At 32.0% G+C, this 7,973-nt stretch overlaps 1 long non-coding RNA gene across 1 annotated transcript in view; it reads left to right on the top strand.

The window, feature by feature from the left end:
* The window catches only part of LOC111086053, a 15,457-nt gene extending 10,732 nt beyond the window's left edge, over nucleotides 1-4,725 (top strand). The window contains exons 2-3 of the long non-coding RNA XR_002610816.1: nucleotides 878-882; nucleotides 4,646-4,725. This is a non-coding gene — a long non-coding RNA (uncharacterized LOC111086053). The remainder of the gene's footprint in view (nucleotides 1-877; nucleotides 883-4,645) is intronic.
* The last annotated feature ends 3,248 nt before the right edge of the window (nucleotides 4,726-7,973 follow it).

Genomic DNA, 7,973 nt, shown 5'->3' with positions numbered 1-7,973 from the left:
TATCAATTCATGCGAATATGACTGAAAATTTTCATTTTTTTTTCTGAAAAGGTGGTGTCTATTTACTTGTGACCACGCTGTGTACACTTGGTCATATCTTTTAATAACAGTCACTTCTTATTTTAGAACCCTGGGCCTAAGCTTATATTAATTTGTCAGTACTAAGGTTATCATTAATATCCGTAATACTTTTTTTTATTATAAACCATCAATTAAATAAAAAAATATAGCTTACAGCACTGTAACACAAATTACAGCCCATAAAGTATGTATAGAGAGGCCACAAATTTGTATATATACATTTTCAAGCTCACAGGTAAATGCAGCTTTTTTCTTAGCATTTTGACAAGTATATTATAGTTCCCAAAATATTTCCTAAATATTGGGAACTGCAAAAAAATAGCACTTAGCAGTTGGTTGCTTATAATTACAGTAGTTCAACACACTTGCATACATCTTAGCAACTTGTAAGGTACGCCAGAAAAACTTAAGATAACGCTAACTAACCTGCATTAACGGTGTTGCACATAATGTAGGAGATAATAAGATGCTTACAACATTATGAGATCATACTCAGGAAACAGTATGAATTTATATATCAAGCTCCTCCATCATCCATAATTACACCAAGGGAGGCACTCATACAAAAAAAACCTGTTAGGAAACAAATCCACGTACCACCTTTGGTCCTACTAGTTTATAAGTGGGAGTATGGACACTGTTTTAGGATACAAAGGAAGGCCAGAAATACAAAATCCGATGCGAGGTTCTAGTTCAGTGATCCTGCAAACCTAGATGACATTCCAAGTACATTTTACCTGCCCTTGGTAAAAGGTTACAACATATAGGTAAGGACACCCTCGAGTCTGTCTACCAGGTTTGGTCCTGCTAATTACAAAACTGTGGGAGGAATTTGCAGAAAAACAAACGAGTTTACAACTCGATGTACAATATTTCTGTAATGGCAGGTTTTAAAAATATAAAAAAAAATTAAACTTAACCAAAGTGACAGTGTTATTTATGTTATATTATATGCAGTGTTCATAAATAAATTTAAAAGTCTTCCTGCAATAAGTAAAGAATAAATACAAAAAACGAAGCTTTATTCATATAAATATAATAGCACTGTCCGTGTATGTCCATGTAACTGCTTTGGTATGGAGGTACATTAGGTCAATGTGGGGGTACATACAAATTTTCAGATGTGCATTTTGTGGTTTTTATGGACGTTTTTTACAACTACTTCGCCCCCTGTTGATCGTTCTTCACCAAATTTGGAATGAAGGTTTGTTGGATCCACTCAGATATACATACAAATTTGCAGTTTACATTTTGTGTTTTGCAGTATTTATGGGCGTTTCTTACAATTATATATAAGGGAAGCAACTTTTCATATCCTAAGATAACCTTTCATTAATTATGCATTTACTTAACTTCTGCCCAGGGGACAGGTACTCCAGCTAGTAAGTTAATCTGATAGATAATATCTTTAATATTAATTTCACATACTTACATTTGAAAAACCTTTGGATATGCTATACAATGTCTTTGTGTTAAAATTCCTAAAGTACTCAAAGAAAACCAATTTTATCAATAACTTTATTGATAGTTATTACAATTTTCAAAGCTAAAACATACAGCATAATTAGAAAAAAAATATTAAAAGACAATTAAGTTCCTTATTTTTGGAATGGGAAAAAGTTGACAAGATACTCAACAAACACAGGCAAGTTTTAGTATATCACAAAAATAAATAATAACTAAGAAAATATGCCCGAATATTTGCATATTATCATACACAATCTTCCTTACAGAAACCATGCAAAAACTGTGTAACATATACTCCACATTTTTTTTATATGTATTTTTGTTTGCTTATAATAATTTATACAGAACTAATGTGGAACTAATACACTTTATATTAAAATATACTGGAAGCATGATTTTGTAGTTAATCTCTTTCAAACTTTAACTCTTAAAATATGAAAATAAGTACAGATTTATACAAGTTAAAAATCTTCCTCACAATTAACAGTATGATTCTATGTCCCCCCCCAAAAAAAGCTGAATAAATTTATGAAGTTGGGTAATAGTACTGCATTGGTCTCTTGTTGGAAATTGCCTTACAACACAATATACGAGTATTTTAGAAGCAAAAAAGGAAGTTAACTCACTCAGTAAGTATATTAATTCAGAAGAGACCCTATTCAGATATTAACTACTACTTAAAGGTGGAAGTGACCTTTAAAGAAAGACCGAAGCAAACATTTTCTAGACAGGTTAAGGAAACAAAAAGATTGATTAAATTAAAGACACTAAATATGTGTTAAAGTAAGGAAATGGTTAGCAGTGAAGGAAAATTAATATATACACACTAGACACTGTAAGAAGGAAAACAATATATCCCCCAAGTGAATATGAACCAAATACCTAGTACAAGATATGCCGAGGACTAATGTAACTTCTAAATACAAAACCAGAAAAGAACACTTTGTGTCAGACCAACTCCAAAAAGATGAATAAAAACTGTCATCAAGTGACATTATATATAATAAATAAGTGACCATGAATAACCAAAGTAAGTGTTAAGCTGTAAAATGCTCCATCTGGCACTACTAACTGAAATTACACTGTATTATAACATCCATTTCAGTGGTGAAAGGTAATCCTTTGGTTATAAATGAGTTAAAAAAGACGCGTTGTTTAAACACAGATGGAGGATTCCCTTGATGGAAGAAGACTCACACAGATGTTGTAAGAGAACCACAATATAATGTTCACCAAGGTAGTCTTTGATAGAAACGAACAGAAAAAAATGGCATATAAGTGATTCAACTCTTGGGGAAAAAAAAAAGATTCCTAAGAACAGTATGAAAATACTTCAGCTTTGGTACGACAACTTGGGATTATCTCGCCAATTCTATTCAGTACCAGCCTACACACTCAACAGTGATTCAAATTTATAAATGCCAGGTTTAAAAATACAGAAAAAAAAAAGAGTAAAGCATCAAAGAAATAAGTCAGCCCTCAAGAAGCAATCAGCCTTTGAGTCAGTCAGCTAGACTTAGAAATCAGCAGATTTAGTCAGTCCAGATAGCAACATACAAAATAGAAAAAGCCTCAACTTTTGAGTAAGTTTATTATTATTTTTCAAGTGTAACATTGTATAAGAATTAAAGTTATCAAGTAATCATTTGTGTGAAATAACCATGTAGTACTACTGATGTAATATTGTAAATAGTATCAATTCTCTGTGTTTCTTATTCTCACATAAAACTTCTTCAAGTCAGTGCTCTGTGCACTATTGCTGTTACCTGCATATTCCTGGTATTTAAATAAATACTATTTGTAACTTGATAATTGTCTTATGATAATACTGTGTTACAAACTGTCACAATGTTTCTTGGATTTAAAGAAAACCAATGACAGGTTGTGAAATAGGGAATGGAGTTTAAGATTTGTTAGTTCAGAAGTAAAAGTACAGTAAGAATTTGGTTATGGCTAGAGGTTTTCCTTGAGTGTAGTTGATCACAAATTGTAAACCTGTAAAAATATTTGTGCAGTTGAAAATTCACCTCTGTAAGTAAGTTCAAGTGGATATACATTAAAAAACATACTTAAAATTATAAAAATTCCATTCCAGAGTTGATTAATAAATTTATTTATTAGAATATTCTTCATTTTTGTGGATCATTTGTTACTAGGCCTATATATATATATATATATGATGTGCAATAAGGCATCACATACTAAAAATGATGTAGTTAAGATATAATTGTGCAGTTGGAAAAAATCCTTAGAAAAAGCTTTGGTTATGGCTATGGCAGAAATTAAGCCAGAAATAGGAGGAGGCATTAGAACAAGAACCAATGTAATGGCAAATGTAGGTTTAGAAATAGCTGCACCTCCACAGGTTCCCACTGTACAAAACAGACCCACATATTTAACAGACGCTATCCCATTATTCAATGTAAATCAGAAAAAAGATATTGAATGTTTTTTAGATGTAACAGATGAGGCAGCATGCATTTCAGGGTTACAAAAAGTAGACCTATTCAGACTAAGAACATCACATGAGGCTATGAGATTTATTAAGGCATGTGATGAGTTACAGTTAATTCCAAACTTGAATCTACTAAGCAATAAATTGCTATGTGAATATACGAGCCGTGAATCACCTACCAACATAAGGAAACATATATATCTACTAACACAGTTAAGAAGCAAATCTGTCAGAGTATTTGGGCAAAAATTACAAGAACTAAGGTAACAGGTTAAGTGAGCTTACGATACAAGACACATTGAAACCTAACTATGAGAAAGGGTTAGTTAGTAATCTAAAGAGATTAACCATGAATGAAGCAAAAAAGTTTGGTAAAATAGGAACAGGAGAATAGTACAACAGAATAAAGTATAAAATGTTAAATACTTTAAATGTGATCTGCAAGAAATTGCTTCAGAAGAGATCAAAAACAGGGAGAATACTTTAATTACAGACTAAAGGAACATATGGCCCATGATTGCAGACATACACAAAAAGATTTTACAAAATTCTTTGGGCAGAAATTTTTAAAGCCAACAGAAAACAAGTAGTTGCAGATGTTTCAAAAAATGCAAAACCAGGTGATATTATGAAACAAACCAGTAGTAGTTTTGTCAGTACTTTTTTAATAGATCATTAGACTCCAGCATGTGTTTGTAGTAGTTCTGTCAGTACTTGTTAATAGATCATTAAACTAAGGCATGTGTTTGTAGTAGTTCTGTCAGTACTCGTTAATAGATTATTAGACTAAGGCATGTGTTTGTAGTAGTTCTGTCAGTACTTGTTAACAGATCATTAGACTAAGGCATGTGTTTGTAGTAGTTCTGTCAGTACTTGTTAATAGATCATTAGACTAAGGCATGTGTTTGTAGTAGTTCTGTCAGTACTCGTTAATAGATTGTTAGACTAAGGCATGTGTTTGTAGTAGTTTTGTCAGTACTTGTTAACAGATCATTAGACTAAGGCATGTGTTTGTAGTAGTTCTGTCAGTACTCGTTAATAGATTATTAGACTAAGGCATGTGTTTGTAGTAGTTCTGTCAGTACTCGTTAATAGATCATTAGACCGAGGCATGTGTTTGTAGTAGTTCTGTCAGTACTTGTTAACAGATCATTAGACTAAGGCATCTGTTTGTAGTAGTTCTGTCAGTACTCGTTAATAGATCATTAGACTGAGGCATCTGTTTGTAGTAGTTCTGTCAGTACTCGTTAATAGATCATTAGACTGAGGCATCTGTTTGTAGTAGTTCTGTCAGTACTCATTAATAGATCATTAGACTGAGGCATGTGTTTGTAGTAGTTCTTTCAGTACTCGTTAATAGATCATTAGACTGAGGCATGTGTTTGTAGTAGTTCTGTCAGTACTTGTTAACAGATTATTAGACTAAGGCATGTGTTTGCAGTAGTTCTGTCAGTACTCGTTAATAGATTATTAGACTAAGGCATGTGTTTGTAGTAGTTCTGTCAGTACTCGTTAATAGGTTATTATACTAAGGCATGTGTTTGTAGTAGTTCTGTCAGTACTTGTTAACAGATCATTAGACTAAGGCATGTGTTTGTAGTAGTTCTGTCAGTACTCGTTAATAGATCATTAGACTAAGGCATGTGTTTGATAGTTTGTAAAAAGTAAATTTGAAATTAAACCCATCTAAGTGTCAATTTCTAAGAAAGGAAGTAAATTATTTAGGTCTTGTGGTAACTGTTGGTGTAAACAACTAGACCCCAAGAAGTTAGAGGTATGTTAAGATTATCCATTTCCAAAAACAATAAAATAACTTAAGGCATCTTAGGAATTTGTATGATTTTATAAAAGATTCATTCCACATTTTGCCACTCGCAAGGCCACTAAAAGATCTAGCAAAGAAATATACAGATTTCCAGTGGACTAATAAGAGACAGGAAGCATTTAAAAAAGACACACACACTATTAATGGCACAAATGTTAAGCTACCCTGATTTCAGTAATGAATTAATTTTAAGTACATATACTTCAGGTTATGCAATAGTAGTATATCAGACAGAAATGGGAGTGAGCACTTCATAGCATATCAAAGAAACAATTAGGAAAAGTGAAAATGAATTACCCAGTAACACAACAAGAATGGCTGATTGTAGTTCATGGTATCAAGACATTTTACTGTTATCTGTATGGTATGAAATTTACCATCATTACAGATCATGCACTCCTACAATGACTAACGGCATTAAAAGATAAATCATCAGGTTAGCAAGATGGTCGTTGTTATTGTAAAATTATGATTTAAAAGTAATACAAAGGAAATGTGGAAAAAATTTTAATGTGGATGCATTGAATAGGAAACTCCATAGACAACTGAAAACAAGAGACAAAGAAAAACAGTGAAGGTGACAATGAAGAATTATAGGATTTAGACCATGTTATTAACAAACAAAAGGAGGATGCAGCAATAAATTCATCAAGAAATATTGAAGTATACAAAGATAAAATTGAATATATTTTATATTGAGATGTGTTGTGTAGAAAAACAAGAAGTAGAGGAAACAGCGAGTTCGCCACAGATAAAAGTACAGCAGAGTTTGCCATTTGCTTCACATTTAACATTTGCAAAATTTTATAGTAGGATCAATAAGAAATTTTGTTGACAAAATATAAGAAGGGACATTATTAACTTTTGCAAATCATGTATTGAATGTCAAAAACATAAGCATAGTCCACATTAAAGAATGCCCCTTTACAGAAAATACCAAGTTTAACCATGCCATTCCAAATGATAGCTATAGGTATTTTAGGACCCCCACCTATGTCATGTGTAGGTAACAAATACATATTAATTATTTCTGATTACTCAACCAGGTTAAATCACACTAACAGTGGAAGACATTGTGGCTTAAGTAAAGTGAATGGGCTTATATACATGAATTAGAGAATATACATTTGAAATTGTTGTATGTTACTCTTACTTTGATACAAATAAGCAAATATATATATATATATATATAATGACTGAGTATTATATGAGATTTAGTAGTTTGTTTCTTTGGTTTCTAATAAGTATATTGATAGTACTGATTACAGTAAAGGAAATGTTAAAACAAATATTAATGCCTTGGTGTGTTTATAGTATTTAGTATTCCATTATTTTGCATTGTGACTCAAAGATATTATTAGCAATGCTTCAAAGGTTTATCTAATACATTAAAAACATGTTTTCTCTTAATATCATCCTGTTAACGTGGAAGACAAAAGAATAACAACATGGAGTACCAGCAGTCAAAATTGATGTTTTGAATAAATTAATGAAACAGAAGTAGCTATTTAAGTTATAGTGTGAATTTACATGAATTAATAGTCATGTTCAATACATTATAACTTTCGATGAACAGAAGTTGAGACTTGTGGAAAGTTTCCTTGTATCCAAAGGTATTTGTTTGAAAGGAGGAAAGGATGAAATGTGTAGTTAAAGGAAATAAGGAAGTTAACTTACTTGTTAAGTATATTAATTCAGAAGTGATCTTATTCAGGTATCAAGTATTTCTTAAGCTTACTTAGAAAGGCTAGAGAAACAAAGAGATTGATTAAAATAATAAGACTGAATGTATTAAATACAGAAAACAGTTAGCAATGAAGGAAAATAAATATACAAGTGCAGGCTATTTGCTATAAGAAGGAAAGCAATATACATTCAAGTGAATATGAACAAATGTCTAGTATAAGAAATTCTGAGCACTCGTATAGCTTCTACATATCAGGAATGTGTGTGCGTGTATAAATATGTATCACCAGAAAAGTACACTCTGTGTCAGACTAGGGATGCACAGGTAGGGGAGACCGGAGCTAGTTGTTACAGGGGCAAGTTGATGCAGTGCCTCTAGCTCTTGTTGAGATGAATAGACGGCGATAGTTCACGGACCATCGAACATGTGTTGCGCAAGCTTTGTTTTAATGGCGGCAT

Source organism: Limulus polyphemus, unplaced genomic scaffold (genome assembly GCF_000517525.1).
Source record: "Limulus polyphemus unplaced genomic scaffold, Limulus_polyphemus-2.1.2 Scaffold811, whole genome shotgun sequence".
NCBI classification, from domain to species: domain Eukaryota; kingdom Metazoa; phylum Arthropoda; class Merostomata; order Xiphosura; family Limulidae; genus Limulus; species Limulus polyphemus.
This window is presented reverse-complemented; position numbering and strand designations above follow the sequence as displayed.